The sequence below is a fragment of the Cryptomeria japonica genome, chromosome 6, assembly GCF_030272615.1.
Source record: "Cryptomeria japonica chromosome 6, Sugi_1.0, whole genome shotgun sequence".
NCBI classification, from domain to species: Eukaryota; Viridiplantae; Streptophyta; class Pinopsida; order Cupressales; family Cupressaceae; genus Cryptomeria; species Cryptomeria japonica.
This window is the reverse complement of record NC_081410.1, coordinates 353192326-353215312: the sequence shown is the minus strand read 5'-3', so window position 1 is coordinate 353215312 and position 22987 is coordinate 353192326.

The following is a 22987-nucleotide window of genomic DNA, read 5'->3' as shown; positions in this document are numbered from 1 at the left end:
AGAGGAAGCGGAAGAAAAAAAGCAATACACCAAACTCAGAGGACATTGTCTCTAAAGAACTACCTAAGAAGACTAGGCAAGCGAGGAAAAAGACAAAGAGTGAACCGACATCATCTGCACCGGTAAATATTGATATTTCCTCTTACAAACCTTTGACACATTGTCAAAGAACAATTAAGAATATTAGAAGAAAAGTACTTGGTGATTTAAAAGAGTGCTTTGATGATTTTAATGATGATGAAAAGAAAGAAGTTGAACAGGAAGTTATCAATTATTTATGCATTAATGATCGATGGCCATCAGAAATTAAATCTGAGGCGCCTGATTCTTTGTATAATTCTTTAGACAACAAGTGGCGCATTGCCATAGAAAAGGAACAAGAAATAAGAGAGGAAGTATTTGCACAATACTTTCTTGATGTACCTAAAACAAAACTGTATGAAGTGGTGGAGAAATATAAGGGCCTCTTCTTCATGAGAAGAAGAAGACTCCTGTTATTGGAAGGAAAAGTTCTGGAAGTGGTCAAAGATACCCACTCCCTTGCTCAATCAGCTTTAAGACTGCATGAAGTGGTTGAAGCCAATAGGAAAGCAGAGAAAGAACTAGAAATCACTCAACTAGATGAAGTATACAACAGTGAAGGAAAACTAGTCACCACTCAAATGGAACCGATTGATGTTGATGCCTTAAACGGTGACAATGTTACTCCGGATGCACCAGTAGAAATAGAAGGTCAGGAGAAACAAGAAGAAGACAAAAGAAAATAGGTAGAGGAAGAAAAGAAGAAATAGGAGGAAGACAAGAGAAAACAGACAGAGGAAGAAAAGGAGAAACATGAGGAAGACAAGAGAAAACAGGCAGAGGAAGAGAAGAAGAAACAGGAGATAGAAAAGACAAAACAGGCAGAACAAGAAAAGAAGAAAGAGGATGAGAAGAAAAAGAAAGAGGAAGAAAAGAGAAAAGAAGAGGAAAATAAGAAACAAGAGGATGACAAGAAGGAAGCGAAAAAGGAAGAGGAGAAGAGAAAGGAAGAGGAGAAGAAAAAGGAAGAAGATAAGAGAAATGAAGAGGAGAAGAAAAAGGATGAAGATGAAAAGAAGCGAAAAGAAGAGGAGAAAAAGAAGGTAGAAGAAGACAAGAAAAGAGCCAATGAGAAAGAAGAAGCAACACAGAGCACTCAGATGGAGACTCCAAAGGCAATCGATAGTCAAGCCAAACCGGCTGACATTACTAGTCCTATTGACCTCCTTTGTGCAAACGAATCGGAGCTACTACAGAGCATTAAGCTTGCACAAGAGCGATTGGATGCTCTAAGGAGGAAAAAGGAGGAAGATGTTATCCAAACTATGGTGGAAACACTCACCAATTTGATACCTGGTACAAACCTCCCCAGTACTGATTCCTCACTTTCCCAATTAAAGCTTCTATGTACAGTTGTGGAAGACTAGGTCCAAATCCTGGAAGAAGTTGCAAAAACAAATGGCAAAAAGGAGCATGAAAAGGCTTTGAACATTTCCTTGGTGAAGAAGTTGAATGAGCTTTGGTCAGAACTTCAGAAGGCACAAAAGGACATCAAAGATGTAATGGATGAGGGCAATCTACTACTCAGCAAGATTTGTCAGCCTCATTTATTTTGTGATGATGTGCTCACTCAGAAGAACAAACTGCAATCTGATATGTAGTCATTTATTAGCACCTTCAAGATGCCATATGATTCCTTCTCCACATATGGACAAACTGCTCACCAGTTTCAACTTCAGTCTGCAAGACTAGAGGCAGAGATAAGCAACCGAACACGTAATTTGTAGGAACTTCAATTGGTCCTACTGCCAAGACTACAAATTCTCTAGAAATGCTACCTCAATATAGATGTCCTAATGGTTACTCAAGAGATGAGTACCATGGATGCCATGGAGGAGCAGGTTTATTAGATGCAAATAGAGAATGAGTTTTCTACCTCATTGCTTGAATCATGGTCTTTATCCATGAAGACATTTATGCAAGATTTTAAATCAGTTTTTGACAAATTTCACTCTTTATTGTCATAAACTTTTTAAATCAATTTTTAATGCAAATGAAACAGGGGTTTTTCAACTATACTTTGTCATTGTTGGCAAAGGGGGAGTAGTATTTTGTATTTTAAATTTTGATGCATGCTTTGCATACTTTCATGTTTATCTCAGTAAGGAAGTAGTATACATTGTATTTTCTGTAAAAGGGATAGTGTATATGCTTAGGGGGAGTAATTTTACATATGGCATAATTTTGTTGTAAAACACTTAAATATCAAAAATTTTCCCAAGTGTTTCCATCAATGCCAAAGGGGGAGATTGTTGGCATTTTGATGATTATGTTGTGATTGTCATTGATGGACACACACTTGCTATGAGATCACTTTGAGAATGTATGAATTGTGCTCAACCAGTAATTGTTCCAAACCAGTATAGTCTTTAGACTACTATTGTTATGCAGAAAGTGTTTACCGATCTCAATCAGTATAAAGACCCAAGTGGCATAGAGAGATCAAGCGATTTAAGGATCTCAAGCGAAGTGGAGCAAAGGAGCCAGAAGCGGCAGTTATCTTTTTCCCAGTCTTCAATTTTTGTAAACCGATAATTCATTAAACTGGCATTACTCTGAGTTACCAACCAATAACTGGAAAGTTGGACAAACTGGTTATACTCTGTGATGAGTTACCAACTGGTATATTTGTGTGATGAGTTACCATCCACCGACACTTTGACGGTGATTTTGTGTCGTGTTACCAAATGTGTCTAGATACAATGAACCTAGGAACTTGCAATGTAATCCTGTTGGACCGACATGAAATCAGACTCCTTTTAAGGACATCATGTCTAGGGTTTTAGAATGTGTGTGTAGCTGATAGGGTTTGTGGTGGTTGATGAGCTCTTGAATGTGTGATCTTAACTAAGAAGATCAAGTCTGTGAGTTGTAACAGAGTAAGGAGTTACTGAAGACTGTAGTAATGCTGAAATGCATTAGCTATGAGCTACAATGGATCTAATCAAGCAGACTGTTCCATTTGCTAGATCATTCACTTGTTGATTACTCACATCTTTGACAAGTTAGAAACCCTTAACCAGGTAGGCCCAGAAAAGCATTTGTAAATCCTCTAACAAGGTGGTTCACATCTGTGGATCTGAAATCCTCTCACAAGGTAGTCTTTAATCAGACTTATCTCCTAATAGAGATTGAGATTCCTAACAGGATTTGTTCTAGTAAAGAACATTGTATGACCTTAACCGGTCTGGTTACTATTTTGCAAATAGTTACTTGTGAGTTTCATCTCACCGTGGTTTTTCCCATTTGGGTTTCCACATCAAATTATCTTGTGTTATGGTGATTTTGCTTCTGTGGGTGAATGCATTGTTTTCTATTTGGTTTGCATGTGTGTTAACCGGTTTGTTTGCTAAATTATTTTATCGGTTTACTGCTAGACTATTAAAATGTTTAAGTACAGTAATTTTTGGCATACTAATTCACACCCCCCCCCTCTTAGTATTCATCACAGAAGAGTTAAAATATTTCAGCAATCTCTTCCTAGAAATGAAGATCAACTTTGCATGGACATACTCTAATATGCCGGGTCTAGATCCCGATCTCATCATGCACCATCTTTCTATTACACAAGGAGTTTTACCAGCCAAGCAAAAAATCCACAAGATGCATCCTCATGTGGCACTACTAGTCAAAGCTGAGCTAGGAAAATTGCTAAAAGCTAGATTTATCAGAGCAATAGACTACGCAGAATGGATTTCAAACATAGTACATGTATCAAACACAGACAAATCTATTAGGGTTTGCACAAACTTCAGGGATCTCAATAAAGCATGTCCGAAAGATGATTTTCCATTGCCTAACATTGATATGATAGTGGATATGACTACTAGATATGAGATGTACTCACTAATGGATGGATTCTCTGGTTATAATTAGATGTACTCATTGAATCAAGTGGTGTTTGTTTCTTTAATAATTTATTATGTTAATACTAGTTCACCAATATTTGATTTAGCTAGTGGACATCATTTATTGGTGTTATTTAATCTTAACTTGTTTACAAATAAATGTCACTCTACTTTTACTAGCGGGAAGATATGCGTGTTCATGCTTGGATTATTAGTCCCCCTTCAATATTAAGCTTATTTTTAATTTTGGTTGTTGATAGACAAGTGCTATATTTGAGACAAAAACATAGCTAAAATTGATATTGAGATTTAGTTCAAACCTTAGAAAATAATTTATATGATGTGCATACATTTAAATTCTATAAACTTTGAGTTTTATTAGATCTCAAGAAACTTTCCCTTATAAATAAAAAAATGATTGCACTCTACACACTACTCTATTTTATATTGTTAAAAAATAATAAAATATTAACAATATCTGTTATACCTCTTCTATAATTATACCCTTGTGTTGCTACTTTTGGTAACATTTTTGTAAGTGAAACCCAAGATGACATACATCTTACTTGTATATTGAATTTTAGAAATTGCAAGAGCATTGGTCATGTGATAAGCCTTAAGAATTTGAAAAATTCTTTTAATAAATTTCCCCTTGGGTTATTTGATACCTCATAAAAACTCAAACATAAATCACGATCACATTATTGTGTAAATTCACATGCATGGCATCTTAGAGTTATTCATTATTAGTTGGCATTGAGTTTGATATCTTTTACACAAACACCTCGTTCTCATTGATCGTACAAGTAATTTCACAATATTACACTTTCTTGCAGACAACATGCAATGACCTTATCACTGTTAGCATTTAAAATCATCATTTTATGTTTCATCAAGTATCTTTTTTTTGCCAAAAGGAACTTGGTTTAATGGAAAAGTTAATGTTGTAGGCTTCTAGAGGGTGCTAAGTTCAAATCTTCTTCAATGCTAAAAAAAGTATCTTTTCTTTTAGGTTATCAATCAACTCCATAATTTTTTTAGTGGGTTAACTTCAATCCATGATTCAATTATTATAACAAATCTCTTATGATTGTTTTCTATGTCAATATTGAGTTTTTATTATATTAATTGGACATGTGACATTCTTCATTTCAAAATTTTAATTAATTCTAAAATCAAATGGAATTTTTTTATTTATATAAATGTTTGTGTTAACTTTTTTTATTGGAGGTAAAAAAATTCCTTTTTTTTTTCATTTGTATACCATTCTTTCCAATACAATTTTTTTCATTGTTTATCTACCACCACTATTGTCACTATGTGGTTCATTAGGTTCTAGTCAAGGTATTGCACAATTTTTATTTTTATTTTTATTTTAATATTCATGATTGACGGAAAAACTATCACACAATCAAATATAAAAATAACAAAATCATCAACATAATGGATTGTGGAAATCTAATGTCATTAGTTAATATTTATTCTAACAAGGTGATAACAATTTTTATATACAAATTAGTCCATCCCCAACTATCATGTGTAAGCAATATGGTTGTGCACTTCCAATCTTGTCTACACTTTTATTCTTTACACAACCTTCTTCTTCCTACTTTGTGCCCATTTTTTATTTCCTTATATATTTTACTAGTTGTGACTTATATTTTAAAATCTTCTAACACGCTTTCCTTCCTTTTGTCTTGCCTAATACTAATATTCTTGTATAAATTTATCATGCTCTAGTCTCTTTAATTAAAATGATTCCATCTCTTACATTTTCCATTACACACCCATCTCAATCCTCCTATACACACTTACAATGCACAAATTACACCTATTCTTATAATTGTGTGCACTTTACTTATGTAATTTTCTACCACTAAATTTCCTTTTGTTGTATACCTTTTTGGGTTTTTGTCATCCAATAAACCTTGTGTGAACTATTTTTCACTTAGAGAATTATTTGAAACAACTTGAATGAAGATAACTACTAAAAGAAAATAGTAAAACATAAATTCAAGCTACCTTATGCTTCATATATAGTCTTGTAGGCCTTATTTATCTTTCTATTGAACCATCTATGCTTCACATGACCTCTTACAGTATGACTTTAGCTAACTTCAATGACTACACACTATTGGAACTCCATCCAACTATCCAAATGTAACTTACACCATCCCTCATGACTCCTTGGTGACCAATGGTCCTAACCATCTAACCTTCAATGTTTCAAGATGCTTCTTTTATCTTGAATCATATATAAGTACCTTATTTCTATTGAACCATCTATGCTTTATATAGCCTCTTGAAGTATGATTTTAGCTAACTTCAATGACTAAACACTCTATTGGAGTTGTATCCAATTATCCAAATGTATTACACCATGCCTCATGACTCTTTGGGGACAAATAGTCCTAATAATATAACCTTCATCCTTGCAAGATACTTCTTGTATCTTGAATCATATATGAATAGTACTTTTCTCACTTGATTTTTTTCTCTTAAAGTACATGTGATGCTATATTTATATAGCACTACTTTTTGATCCTCTAGCTCTATTGTGCTAAAATTAATTTTTCTCAATGTTATCCATATAAGAAACTCTTTTGGGAATCAAGTTGTCAAGTCCTAGGTGCATAATTTGTGTGATGCATTCTAGGTTTGTGCAAGGAATTCAACCAACACTAACGCCTATTTACCATACATCGATCAAGATAAACTATACTTTATTAAAATATTTGAAGTGGTCTTATACACCTATAATAATTCTAGAATATTATCACCCTATTTCTTTTTCCCGACATCACAAAATTTTAACATAATTATCTCTATTAATTTTATTGAATGCCTTTATTGTACCATTTTATGTGGGGGATAAGGTGAAATTTTGTGATGTTTTATTGTAAATTTATGCAACAAAATTTGGACACTTTGTGCATTAAAAATACATTCCCTAATTGGTGGTTGCACATAACAAGAACCTCAATCTTGTGATAATATTATTAATATGAAGCACACCATAATATTTATATTTACCATTTCTTCATTCAACAAGATCAATTGGTCTAGCAAAAAAAATCACCCACTTCTTGAATTGATTCAACATCTAAATTGTCTATTAGCGCACACATTGGCATAATCCTTATCTACATGTAAAATTATGCACATCCTTGGGTAGTGTCTAGGCCACTAGAACGTACTTATTATAGTGTAAATAGAGTAATTTTCAAACTACTTAGCTAATCACCTTTCTAGTTAGTGGCCTATTCATACTTAGCTTAAGTTTACTCAACCTACTTTATGCTTTTATTTCACTTCATAGAATTGATACATGATTTCTCATCACTTGAGACATCTAATGCATTTATATTTGACACTTTCTCACACACTTGTCAAGTGATCTCACTAGTGTTTCACCTTTGGAGGGTTAGTCAATTGTCCAATCCTACCTCTACCTTGCCTATGTATGCAAGGCTTCCATGTACATTTTAAAACTTTTCGTATCATATAATGGATTATTCTATTATATTTATCATTTCACTAGTGAAAGTTTGTTTTCATGCTTTCAGTTTCTTGGCCTACTCCAACATGGCATCAGAGCCATGATTACATGTTCCTTCCTACATCAACGTGATTTATACACATATCCCTATCACTGGAGTTTAATAGAGAAAAAATATAGGCGTTGTATTTGGAAGGTAAGGAAAATTCAAAAAAACCTTTCATTTAGTCAATTTTGGTAATTTTGTATTTTTTACAAATTTTTTATGTTGTAAAAAAAGTTTTTTTGTTAGAAAACGACCAATGTTCCCTCTACCCCCTTAAGTGCAACTTAGGGAATAATCTATGCAATATGAGGAGTCTGAAATACTATTCCATATTAGGTACTCATGAATAAATTTATCATAAAGTGGAGAAAAATGAGAAAACCTAATGGGAACAAAACTCCTCTCCAAAAGAGAATGATGCATGAATAGAAATGTACAAGTGAAGAAGATAAGTGATAGATAGAGGAATCATGATTAACTCCTAAGGACTATTGCTATCAAAATGTATAAGACTGCTTCTCCCTCATAGTAGAGAAAAGAGAAAAGGTCATGTGACCCCCCCAAAAATGAGAAGTAATGAATTCCATGTGAGGAAATGCTTCCTCCCAAAATTGATAAGAGAAGAGAACCATGCAACCTCCCCTCAAAATGATGTTTGTAGTGCTATTATATGCTTAATACTAGATGGTAAAGATAAGCTACAAATGCTAAACAAAATTTCTCCCCTTGGAAAGAAACAACACCACAAATGTTTGCAAGAAGACTTCCCATTCCTGATAGGAAGATGTAGGAAGTATTGTGAATTATTTGGATCTTGCACATGATCCAAATATTAAAATGATGCTCATTATGGATGCTCAAAGATATCTAGGCCAATATTGTGAGGTAAAAAATCTTGATACGATGGATTAGGTGCGATAGAATATTCAAGGGTAGGGACCATGGTATATAGTTATGTTGGGACCAATGCAAATTTGATATTGCTATAAATGATGGTGACTAAGTCAAATTATATTAATGAAGATATAATTAATCTATCATGATACAAGCTAACGTAGGTGAGAAAATAATAATATCTAAAGACGACAATGGAGATGCAAATTCATTGAAGCAACTAAATATATGATGTTTGATAGATATGAATCACAATATGATAGTAACTAAGTGACTCTAGGTAGAGTAGGGGTAGAATTAGTAGTGTTAGGCATAATGACTTGTTGTGCAGGCAATGCTTTTTATTTCTGAAAGCAACTAGCATTGGGATTCAACCAACACTAATTACCCTAACATTGTTGTTGTTGCTACCATATGGGTTGTGAGACTACCAAACCATATAGGATTTTAATAACATAAGTAGGGTATTGAACAAAATCATTGGCATAGTATTGTCAAACAATATTGTTATTGAGGTTAGGTCCTAGCTATGATAGCAACTGAGTGGCTTTAGGTAGAGTAGGATTAGGATTAGCAATGTTGGGTATAATGACTTGTTGTGCATGTAATGCTTGTTGTTGTTGTTGTAGGAAACTAGCATTGGGATTCAACCAACATTAATTCGCTTAATATTATTGTTGTTTCTACCATATGGGTTGTGAGGACTACCAATTTGATTTTGACCTTGTGGTTGGTATTGTGGTCATGCCCCTAGTGGTGTAGTCCAAGAAAGGGGCCATAATTTGACCATCTAGGTGGAGGTTGATTTTTCCATGAAAAAGAATTCCCATAATAAGCATATAATATGATGAACCTTGAGGAATAATTTACCTTGGTTTCATGGGTTCTTTTGGGCTAGGTAGAATCATTGACCATCTTAAACCTCTAGTGCCTTAAAAACATTGCCTCTCATGTTTGTTCTTGATACTTTCTATTCTCTTACACTTGCATTTTTTCTCCTTCTAACAACAATGGGGACAATATTATATTAATGTAGCTTTTGTGTCCTCTTACTTCTTTTTGGTATGCAATATATCAAGTTGATTTGTCATATGGTTGATAATATCCTGCTTCATATCCTTCAACAAGTTGGTGAGATACATCCTTGAGTGTAATGTCCCTCCTCTACTTGTCTTTTGTTTCATGCGTGACAGACTTCTCTAGACTCATTTATGATGTTTTAGATTAGGACTATGACTCTATTTTATATTTCAGATGTTTATGATGATGCTAGATACTATATGGATATATGCTAGTTGATGACCTATGTGGTTGATGATATTTTCTATTTATGATCATGCTATATGATGGACATATGTTGGTGGAGCCTATATGTTTTTCTATGTTGGATGGATTATATTACTTATGGATTTGATGACATTTTGGCTATACTAACCCTATTTCATGGTTATATATGATGATTGGCATTATGATGTGTATGTGCATTCTATGACTTTCTTTGGGATAGGGACGATGTCACATCACTCATTGCAAGCATGATGTGGCATTGCGATTCTCTATCACTTTCTTGTCTATGATATATTTGTATATGTTGTATCATGGCTTTGTGGTTGCAGGATTTGCAGGTACTAGGTAATGACTCCACCTGGCTCCACAGGTCTGAGCATGTCTTTAAATCCCAATGGCAAGTTGACGAAGATGGCATGAGTTCCCTTCACTTACTCTACGCTTAAGATGTCTACCTTGAGTTGTCAGTTGTCTTGGCACAGTTCGTCATGTCAGTTAGTGAGTTGTGGTTCCCTTGGTGTTTTGTGAGCATGTAGTTGTTTATTCATTTATTTAATTAATTAATGTGTGGTTATATAGTTTATTAATGTTTAATTTAATTGGTGGTATATTATTGTTCAATTTGATTATTTATTTATTTATTTATTTGAGATTTAGTGTTTAATTATTATTTATTGATTTATTTGGTATTTATTGTTTAATTAATTATTTATTTATTTATTGGTTAATATTTCTGTATACCTTAGTGTTGATTAGTATTTATTAATGACTTTTAGTTTATCTATTTATAGCTTTGATTATTTTATATTGGTTTGGCTTTATTTATTTATTAGCCCATAGTTAATTTTGAAGCATGATTATTATTTATACATTGGTGAGTAATAATATTTTATTATTAACCCCTCTTGATATTTGGTAATTGGTTTTATTATATTTTCTACCTACCGTTAATTGTTATTGGGGAAATATGTATTGGGGAAATAAAATATTATATGAGGTTGGGTAGGTAAGTTTTATTGGATTTTGGATTATTTTCATTGGCCGGTTTGGAGGCTAGGGTTTTTCAATTAAATTATTTATAGTCGGGTTCCCAAGTTTGAAGATTTCTTCTGCATTTTGATTTGGAGCTTGGAGATTTTGGATTGTGTTGGGCGCTTCTTCGAATTCCATTTTGCCATTACTTCAAATTCAGGTTGGGGGATCTTCCCTTTTGAAATTTATTTTCAGTTTTGTCTTCTCTATGTTTGTGGAAAGATTGTATTTCGGGTGTATTTGGGAAAATAAATCTAATTCTATAGCTTTCTATAGTTTTGGAACTTAATATTTCATGGCATAAATTATAATATATAGTTTTGGGGAAATTATTTTGTGGCTTTGGTTTTGTCGTGAATGCACGGCTGTGTAGATTTGCCTATGTGAATTGTGACTTATTTTCTTGAGATTTGAATTGGATTTGCATTAGTTTTGAGAGATTTATTGAGCTATGAGGAGTTGGGAGTGTATTTGGTTTTCTTTGGGAGTCTCTCAATCTAGCATAGTCGTAAGAGAGATATCTCTGAGATTTCTTCTTTTGTTGTATGTGTATGGTTTTACTTGGAGTTGTTTCTCTTAAGACTTCATTTGGGTGTGTTGTTATCTTGTTTGTACTATTGAGGCATGTAAGGCCTTTTGTGAATCATTTTCTGTGAAGTTTTGGCCGGGAGCTATGAAGCTTTGAAATGCAATATCTTTCTCTATGGTTTATGTTTTATTAATTCGTTTATGCCTTTCATTTGGTAATGTTTGGGTGTCCCTTTTTGTGAATAATTTTGGGACTTAGAACATCTTTTGTGATTTTATCTTTGAAGTCATATTTTGACTCTTTCCGTGCAAATTTTCTATCTGCTTTGTATGCATCATTTTGTTTATTGTATGCATTCGTTCTATTTATTGTATGCATTGTTCTATTTATTGTATGTGTCATTGTATTTATTGTATGTGTCATTCTATTTATTGTATGCGTCGTTCTGTTTATTGTATGCGTCATTCTATGTTATTTCAGCATTTTATCAGTTTGGTCAGTCTATGATGAAATTTTTTGATCTATTCTTGTACCATAGGTTTGTATTTAAGGTTTTTGATGTTTTCCAGTATGGTGTACTTTCAGATTTGATGCTTTTATGAGTTTTTATGCTTCGGTGAGTAGATAAGTCTTATCGTAGAGGATTTATGCTTCTCCAACATGTTGATAAGTTGTGTTATGAGGTTTATCTTTTTTGTTGCTCCAATGAGTTGATATTCCTTGTTGTTGAGGATTTCTTTAAGTTTATGGAAAATTTTGGATTGCCCTTAAGATGGATTTTGATGCATTACTTGATATGAGGCTCTAGGGTGGTATTATTGATAATGTTGTCATTGGATGCTTATGTATGTTTCATGGTTGCTTATATGTGATTCTTATGGATTCCTTCTTGGATGTTATTTTGGAGCCTCCTTCTTATTGTTGGTGTTGTTCTTTTGGAACATGTTAGGGGGAGTGGTCTTTCTTTTGATGATCAAGGTCATGAGAGATAGGCTACTAAGGGGTTTCTTGTAAGGATGCTTATAGTTTAGACCGTTAGGGCACATTGGAATTTTTTCTTATGGTAAACAAGTGATAAAATTAATAATTAATTAGATGGTTTGGGTAATTAGTATTCACCTAATCAATATAATTAATAATTGTGAGCCCCAAGACTTGATCCAAGAGATGATGTTTTAGGATAAGCTTGGGAAGGCCATTGCGATGGCAAGTTAATCTCCCTTGGTTCTCTCATAGGTTGAGATGGCTCCACATGTCCATCAAGATTATGCCTTGTACGGTATTACTTGTTATATTAGAGGATGGCATGTGATGACAATCCACTCTTACATGTGTCCTTTTCTTGATTTGCATTTATGCCTTGTTGATTTGTACACCTCTGGGAGTTTCTATTGTAGTTGTCTTGCGATTGGCTTATGTTTGAGTATTGTTGAGGTTTTTGAGTTGTTGAGACTCTTTGGTAGTTAGGTGTTAGCTTAGTTCTATAGTGTGCATTAGGACCTCATGTCATCTCCTAGCACAGGGGATGGTTCCTGTGGTTTCACATGGTCGGGTGGTTGATGCCTTCATCCTTTGGGATGCCTTTTTGGCTTCTTCATGCGTGGTTGTGGATTCTTCTTTATTGCAGCTTATGGATGATTATTGTAGCAGATGGATGTAATTGATATTTTGATATTTGTAATGTATTTATCATGTAAAGTTGAAGATGAGATTATGTATTAGGAGAGATATTCTCTTGATGTATAGTCCATGTATTTGTTATAGAGGATGTTCCCTTAGGACTAGGGGTGTGATTGTATAGATAAACATTGAGATGTATTATGCACTTATCTTGGTAAGAAAATGAATTATGTCATTAGATGGTTATGATGGATTTATCTTGAAATGAAGTAGATTAATGTTATTGGATGTTTGTAATGGAATCCTTATTGTGGTTAATTGTAATGGTTAGATAAGAATCTATGGTTAATAGATGAGTTGTACTTAATATTAAAAGGAATTCATGTAGATGGAATTGTCAAATGTAGGAATTATGGTTGGTAAATGATATTATGTTTATGTAGATGGCATTTATATTTATGTTCATGATAGTAAAAAAATGGTTATGGGGATTAGGAACCTTTGGAATTGGTATATAAAATAACATAATAAATGGAATGGGATTGCATTGAAAGTACAACTTATCATGTTGGAATAAAAGATAGTGAGTTATATATCATGAAAGATAGTAATTAAGTATATTGCATTGTTAATGAATATTTAAGTGTTGTAATGAAAATGAGTAGAGCGATATAGATTATATTGATAGTATAAGTAATGACGTTGACATACCCTAGGGAGACGATGGTGATGTTATGTTATTCCACTTGTGTAATTAGTTTTATATATTATGATTCATGTTCATAATGATTAAATGATAATGGACGTGATTTATAGAAGATGATATGCGTTGTATTAGATGTTTTTTTATTTTTATTTTTATCTCCGTTAGCATGTTAGTTGCTTTATTTCTATAGGGTATTTTGGTGGGCATTACATTGAGACTCTTCTGATTGTTTTAGAGGTCATGAAACTTAAGCTGAGGGGTTTCTTCATTGTATCCCTTGAATAATTTTTTCAAATTTGATAGACATCTTCCTTGTGAATCCAAGAGATATATCTTGATCCAATGAAGTCCAAAACATCTAAAAATTATTCATTAACTCCTTGTAGGAAGGTTAGCTTTAGAGATTCCTTTGCTAAGTGGTTATGTTTAGATTTATGTAAAATAGAATAATAACTTTAAACATAGTCCTCTAAAGGTTCATCTTTCTTTTGATTCATTTTGAAGATATCATCTCCTATCATGTTTTTTCCTTTGCAATATTCTCTGTAAAAAAAATTGCTTCATAGTAGCCAAACTTTCTACCACATCTCTTCCAAGTCCCATGAACCATCTTAATGTTGAATCCTTGAGAGTGGAAGGAAATAGATTCAATCTATGATCTATAGTATAATCGTAATGTAGTACCCTTACTCATTTGAATTGATATTTTGTTCTTATTATTCTCAGTGGATACATTATCATTGGTTATTTAGAATTGTATAACATTGTTCCATGTTTTATCTGATTATGAGACATATGATTTATTTGCAGTATTTATGTAATTACATTTTATGGCATTATATGGTTCATTGCTATGTACTGACGCTTTACTTCATCTATGCACTATGTGTTGTGTATCTGCGAGTGTATGGGATGCATGGGGACGATTTTCCTTCACTCATCTCGGTGAGACAGGGAACGTCGCAAATCTCCTTCATCGGTGTGTATGTTGAAATTTCTATATATGTATATATGCATGTGTGGTCGGTGATGCAGGATGTTGCAGGTACAAGTACCCAGTAGGTACGGGGTATCGTCTCCACCTGGCTACACAGGTTTGAGCGTGCCTTATATTTTTCAATGGAAGTAAAGGAGATAGTAGTTGACCCTATTTTTAGTCAGCTACACTCGGGTGAGTGCCTTCAGTTAGTCGTTCTGTCAATCAGTTTGGTCTTCATATTTTATTGTTTGATCTTTATCAAAGTTGCATGATGCTTGCTCAGTTTGCATGTCCAGTGTTCCCAATTTTTGTATGTCATTGGTAATTGTTATGTTTATTACGTCTATAAGAGTAAAGAGTAGTTTTGGTAATTGGAGGAAAAAGAATCAAGTGATCTAGTGACTTAATATTGTTTATAAAGGATGAATTAATATCTTGGTATAAGTTGATATGAATTTTATCAACTTGTTAGCTCGATGGTTGCAATTCGATCATTTGAATATATGTAAGGACATAATATACTCGGAAGGCAATAGTCACTTATAAGTAGTTATTGGAGTTAAGATAAGGTGATCGTATTATCAGTAGTTTATATCGCCCATCGGGTTACTGTGTTTTTGGATTATGCATGTATATAATTAGAATTATAAATATATCATATTTAATAAACTTTTCGAACGTGTAATATATATAATTCAATTGTTTGAATATATATATGAAAAGCCACTCATTATAAATATTGGAAACCAAAATTGACATTTACAAATATAATTTGCTAAGAAGGATTAATATTTAAATATTTATATTAATTAAATTTATTAATTAATTATTAAAATATAATAATGAAAATTATATTAAAACAAATAAAACAGTTTCGACTTTATAAAAGGTGGCAGGGGTTAAAGTTTGCAGTTTGGTCAACGGTGGTCGATGGTAATATCAACCACCCCCCCTTAATATAGGGAGGGGTCAGTATTACCACCGACTACCCTCCTCCTTCATAAGCCATGTACTCCCTCTAACACTACAGCCAGCGAGTGATGTGAGGTTTCCTACGTTTACACTTCAGTCAGTGAGTAATGAATGACACCTCGCACTGTTCAGAGCGATAAACAATCACTTCTCCACGCCCGAACTCTTCCACGAGCTGCAATCCATTTCCTTCAACTGCAGATTGGCTGGTTTAGGAGAAGAATGGACTGGCACATAAGGTGAAGACTGGATCATAAACCTTAATTGACTCCAGACCTGGCAGATTAAACGCACAAGTCGCTGTTTGCAAACACATTAGTGATTGAAGTAATGAACCGATCTCTCCACCTAGCCGATAATTGTTATAACCACAATCAAGGAGCGCAAAAAACTATAGATAACTGGAGATGGACTCCTCACATGGAGGAAAAAGAAGAGTTAGAGGTAAAAGAGTTTTAGTTGATAACTATCACTAAGCCCTAGATTTAGGAGAAGCGATGGATGATTTTTAGTATAAATAGGGGTGGGAGTAGAGAGGAAAGGGAGAGAAGTCATTTGTGACATCCAAGGAAGGATGGTGGATTGTAGAAAGAAGAATAGAGTTAGAGAGGATAGTGCTTTTATAGTATCAAGAGAGAGTTGTTTAGAAAAAAATAGTGTTTTTATAGTATAAAGAGAAAGTTGTTTAGAAAGGATAGTGTTTGATAGTATCAAGAGAGTTGTTTGTCTAATTCTTTGATAGAGTTGGAAAGTATTGGTAAAAAGGATCGTAAGCAAGGCGCATTTATCGGCAAGAGGGTGTTAAGGTCTTGCATATTGTGAATATGTGATGACTATAGAAGTGGAATAGTGTTTAAGTTCAAATTTCACACTTGTTATTATATGGAAGAAATGTATGGTTGCGTTCAAAACCTAGTTATTAAGATTTATTAGACATTGCTCTAGGAGAGTCAGGGAAGTAATAGTTTACTATTGATATGTTACAGAGATGGTCTGAGTCAAACAGACAGCTCGCAAACCCGTCACAGGTTATGCTCACTACTTAAAAGTCAAGAAAGATTCTTTGACACCTGTCAAGCCTGTTGTGGAGGACAACCCAGCTCCTGAAGAGAACCCAGCTCCTGAAGAGAGCAAAGAGATTTTTAAAGGTTCTACTCAGAGTCCAACTAAAGAAGTTACTATTGGAAAAGGGAAAGAACCTAAGCTAGAGTGCTCGCCAGAAAAGCCGATACTTATAAGTTCTGACTCGTTGGAGGGGTATACCCCCTTAAGTGATAATGAGTCTGTGGGGTACTTTCCCCTGAGTGAAAGCAAATCTGAAGGATATACTCCTTTAGATCATGTAGAGTCTGATGAGTGCACTTCTCCGTATTTTTCGGAAGAATGATGTAACACTCTAGTGTAAAAAAAATAAAAATAAAGACATTATTCTATGAAGAAATGTAATATGTCTTATTGTAAGACTTCCTAGATGAAATAAATATATCTATTTTAGTCTTTGTCTATGGTATAAATGGAAATTATTAAGGTGGCATACCTATAGTAGTTAACAAGAGTAATTGAACTCTTAAACTTGTCAATAAGTGTAAAATTCTGTGTTATACCGACCATATTGTTCTTCATGTCTTGACAACGTATATTTGTATTGCAAGTTAATTTTGTGATAGGTGTTGGTACGTAAGATTACCTTGTTTTATATGGTGGTCACAACTAAGTACATTAAGTCATGTTGTCAGTATGTCTTGTGTGTTGTGTCTTGGCTAGTTATTTAGATGTATAACCTTAAGGAAACGAGCCACTGTGAGTTGTTCGTAATGGTCAACCTTAGGTTAGTAATTATGTATCTTTCATTCGAGGTAGGTCAAGATTGGGAATGGCTGTCTGTGTCGCCATAGAGTTCTATAGATAGAACTAACCCATAGTGTCCTAAGAGAGAGAGTGGCTTTTGAGCAGGGGTCGTGCCCAAAGTGGTGACAGGATAACCCATTGGAAGTTGGTTAAGAAAGTGAAAATCTAATAAATGACTAGGGAAGGGTAGAATAAAAGTTAAATAAAACAATGTGCCTCGCACATAGGTGAGTGCTAGTACAGGACTCATAATGTAGCGAGAAGGCCTGGAATGGCAAACTTACCACCTTGTCTTCGTGAGAGGATTGGTAAGGTCTGCATGAGTCTTAGTTGGAATCGGAGGTTCGGGAGAGGTTACCAGGATAACCCAGGATGGGGGTCGGGACCTATGGAGGTTGTACCATGGTATCCACCGTAAGACATGCGATGACACTTTCTCCTTAGAGTCACTAGTGTTTTGTGAGTTGGGTCACATGATTGTAAGTGGAGTCTTGTAGTCCTTTCGTTCTTGTTTCATTTTGCTTGCTTGAGGGTTATCTACTATCTCCAGCATGGTGGGGTGGTTCCCTTTCGGAATCACATGGTCGGGTGGTAGTGTCACTTCCCATCGGATGTTCTGGTACGTATCTTCAGGTGAGGATGGATTTTGCTGATGTTCTTGGATCGTGATTCATGTACCGACTCTTGTTCCTATCCATTATTCAGTTGAAAACTAGAGGTTTGAAAAGAAACTTTATGTAACTTTCATTTTGTAACATTTAGCTCATGATGTAATTTCTTTTGTAAAACATGTATTTTTGAATATTGAAAGAAAATAATATTGTAATGTATGCTACTTCAATTACTTAGTTCTATTGTATATAATATATGATTGCTTGAAGTATTTTAGATTCTTTCTTTGTGGAAATTTTATCTTAAATATTTAATTTACGAAGTAATATTCGTTGGTAACCCTGAGGAAATTCAGTTGTTAGACTTCCGCTATGTTATTAGGTGTGCTAAGGTTTAAATTCATACACTTAATTTTTTAAAAAAATTATTTCACCCTTAGTTGCATAGATTATGATATTTTCCTTTAGGGTTCTTGACGGGGCATTACATTTGGTATCAGAGCCAAGTTTCAACACTAGGTACTCTGGGTTTGTAGTGTGCCTATTCAACTTGATTTTTATTTAGGTCTTAACATTTGTGTTTTCCTTGTTTATCCTTGTCATAAATCTGAATCTTTTCTCTTTTGTAGTACTCGGTCATGGCTAGGAGAGCTAGGGGAGGTGGTCGTATGGGTGGTCGCAATAGAGGCAGAGGTAGAGGACGGGGCCATGGTTTTGATCATCATAGTCCTTCACCACCACCTACTCATGTTAGTGCTGAGCCAGAATAGTCTATTCATCAGGACTTACCTCATGCAGAAGAACAGGTTCCCAAAAGGGAAGAGCTGAGACAAATGTTTCAGGAGGTTCTTGCTAGGTTAGGCCCTAGGCTTGAGGTTGTTCAGCCAATGCCAGAAGAGAGAGAGAGGGAAAGATCACCCAGAAGGAGAGGGATTGCAAACAATGAAGATCCAGTTTCTTTGGGTCACATAAAGGACTTGATGAGGTCCAACCCTCCTTTCTTTAATGGTATGGGTACTGGTCTAGAGGCAGAGACTTGGCTTATCGGTCTGGATAGGTGTTTTGCTATGTTTCCATATAGTAGCAACACCAAGGCAAGATGTGCTATTATGCATCTCGAAAACGTCGCGTCAATCTGGTGGAGACTGGAGGAGGAAATGATCGGTGTGTGCATTAACACTGTGACATGGGAGCTATTTCTGGAGAGATTCAGGGCATGGTTTCTCTCGCTGCCATGCACTGCGACAGTATGGTATGACAGTAGACCAGTATGAGCACAAATTCTATGAGCTCAAGCAGTATGCTGGAATTGGTAATAATGAGGCTATGCTTGTACAACAATTCTTGAGGGGCTTGAATGATCGCATTAGTGGAGGTGTTAGGGTGTTTGAGCCAACTTCAGTGGAGACAGTTGTGGCAAAGGCCCAATTGGTAGAGCTAAACCTTAGCCGTGCTCTTGGTGAGCAAACAGGTGTGCAGATAGGGAGTGCTCCTTCCAGTGGAAATAGAGCTCATGGTAATCAGTTTCAGTCAGTTGCACCATTTAGAACTCCTCAGGCACCTGCTAAGGGTGGACCACAACAGCAGCAACCGTCAAAACCAAAATAGTTCCAAACCTAGAAGGGTGGCAATGCTCAATTTAAGAAAAACAGAAATTGGCAGAGGGGCAGACAGGGCCCTACAGGAGAATCCTCGCAAAGTGCATCTCATGCTCCTAGCCAGGGAAATTATCAGCAATCTAGTGGTCCGACAAGTAATAGAGGAGCTTGCTTCTCTTATGGGCAGTATGGTCATAGAGTTGCGCAGTGTCCTCAGCGTTTCCACAACACAGGTGGTCAATGGCCGGCAACGTCAGAGCCTACAGTGGGAGATGCGGGCAGATCTCATAGAGTGTTTGCAGCGGTGGATAACCGCCAAGCTGATCATCAAGGTACAGTTATAGAAGCAGTAGGTATGTTGCGTGGTATCCCTATCTCTATACTTTTTGATTCTGGAGCTTCAGATTCTTTCATTTCTTCATCTATTGTGGAGTGGTGTGGACTGACGTCTGCTAAGGAGATGAATAGGTGGCAAGTAGAGTTGGCAACAGGTGTCCGTGTTTCTGTAGATGCCTTTATCCCCAGTTGTGACTTGAATCTAGGAACCATAGTTACTTCAGTTGACCTTTGAGTTATTCCTTTGGGTTCTTATGGAGTTGTGTTGGGAATGGATTGGCTATCTTCTCATAATGCTCACATAGATTGTTGCAAGAAGACAGTGGAGTGTTTAGATGACCTTGGCAAGGAAGTGAAAATTGTTGGAGTTCAGAGACCAATATCCTTACGTATGATCTCTGCTATCCAACTTAAGTGATGCATGCGTAGAGGGTGTCAGCTTTTTGCAGTTATTCTTGAGGACATGGATGAGTTAAAGAGTCGAGAAATCGCTCTTGATAGTCACCCTATTCTTCAAGAGTATGCTGATGTATTCCCATTAGATATTCCTGGTATGCCTCCAAAGAGAGACATAGACTTTCACATTGATTTGGTTCCTGGTGCAGAACCTATTTCGAGAGCTCCATATCGGATGACCACTCAGGAGTTGAGTGAATTGAAGTTACAACTAGAAGAATTGTTAGCCAAGGGATTTATTCATCCTAGTGTTTCTCCTTGGGGTGCGCCTATTATCTTTGTTAAGAAGAAGGATGGTTCTCTTCGGTTATGCATTGATTACCGACAAATGAATAAGGTAACCATCCGGAATCGATATCCTTTACCTTGTATTGATGATCTTTTTGATTAGGTAAAGGGAGCCAAGTTATTCTCTAAGATTGACCTGAAATCTGGATATCACCAGTTGCGTATCCAAGATGCAGATATTCATAAGACAACATTTCGCACTTGTTATGGTCACTATGAGTTCACAGTAGTACCATTTGGGTTGACGAATGCGCCTTCAGTTTTCATGAGCCTCATGAATGGGGTTTTTCACACCTATCTTGATCATTTTGTCCTTGTGTTCTTAGATGACATATTAATTTATTCTAGAACTATGGAAGAACATGAAGGTCACTTACGACAAGTAATGTAGTGCTTGAGGGAAAACCAACTTTATGATAATTTGGCAAAGTGTGATTTTTTTCAATCAAAGGTAAACTATTTTGGTCATATAGTTTTAGGGGAGGGTGTATCCGTGGATCCTTCAAAGATCCAAGCCATTGTTGATTGGCCAATGCCAACCAGCGTTTCTGAAGTTCAGAGTTTTATGGGTTTGGCCGAATACTACCGTCGATTTGTTCAAGGTTTTTCCCGGATAGGTCACCCGATCACTTCTCTATAGCGGAAAGGGAAGAAGTTTGTTTGGTCAGAACAATGTGAGTCAACTTTTCGTACCTTGAAGGAACTCCTTGTCAGTGCTCCAATTTTGGCAGTTCCTGATCCATCTAGAGATTATATAGTATGCACAGATGCCTCCTTGGAAGGTATAGGTGCAGTGCTTATGCAAGATGGATGAGTGGTTTCTTATGAGTCTTGCAAACTCAAGAACCATGAGTTGAACTATCTAGTTCATGATTTGGAGTTGGCAGCTGTAGTTCATGCTTTGGTTAGATGGCGTCATTTTCTGTTAGGGCGTCGTTTTAAACTGCATAGTGATCACCATAGTCTACAGTATATTTTCACACAACCAAATTTGAATGCTCGACAATGGAGATGGATGGAATTTCTCTGTGAGTATGATTTTGATGTTCGATACATTCAGGGGAAAGAGAATGTGGTGGCAAATGCTTTGAGTCATAGGCGGCATGAAGTTTCGGTATTGTCCCTTGGAGTTGACTTGAGAGAGAGGATTCTCAGAGTTCTCCCTCAGGATACTTGGTATCAAGATGTTAGAACCATGATAGAGTCCGGAAGGCCTTTAGAGGGAAGATATTCTAGATATAATCTTGAGGCAGATGGACTTCTTCGTCACCATGGGCAGATCTATGTACCTTCTTTAGAAGGTCTTCGCGTCTTGATCATGACTAAGGCCCATCGTGCACCTTATTCGGCACATCCAGGTGTCAAGAAGATGCATGCATATCTTAGACAAATTTATCATTGGGAAGGCTTGAAACGTGACATTGCTGATTTTGTGTCAAAGTGTTTAGAATGTCAGCGGGTGAAGGCAAAGCATCAGCACCCAGCAGGCCTTCTTCAACCTAATTTGATACTGGATTAGAAATGGGATATCATTTCCATGGATTTCATTGTTGGGTTTCCTATCTCTTCACGTCGGCATGATGCCATCATGGTCATAGTTGATAGGTTAACTAAGATTGCTCATTTCATTCCTATTCGAGCTTCCTATACAGCAGTAGTGGTGGCACGAGTCTTCTTGGAGGAAGTAGTGAAACTGCATGGGATTCCGAGGTGAATCATCTCTGATAGAGATCCTGTCTTTACTTCAGCTTTGTGGACCTCACTTCAGCATGCTTTGGGAACTCAGTTGAACTTTAGTTCAGCCTATCACCTAGAGACGAATGGTCAGACAGAGAGAGTGAATCAGGTTTTGGAGGACATGCTTCGCATGTATGTTATGGACCAGCAGTCGCGTTGGGAGGATTATATCTACCTTGTAGAGTTTGCGTATAATAATGGATATCATAGCTCCATAGGTATGTCCCCCTTTCAGGCATTATATGGTCGTCCTTGCCGTACTCCTTTGAGTTGGGATCGGTTAGAGGATAGGGTGCTTATAGGTTTGGATATTCTTCGGGAGATGGAGCAATAGGTGGGGCGAATTCGAGAGCATTTGGTAGCTGCACAAGATAGGCAGAAGAAGTATGTAGATGCTCATAAGATAGATCATCAATTTTCTGTTGGCGACCATGTGTTTCTGAGAGTGCGTCCACGGAAGAGTCAGATCCGTTATGGGAAGGGTTCTAAGTTGGCACCTCAGTTTGTAGGCCCTTTTGAGATTCTTGAGAGGATAGGTCCTGTTGCTTACCGCCTTGCCTTGCCACCGAGTCTATCCTGCATCCACGATGTCTTTCATGTTTCAGTTCTTCGACCTTATC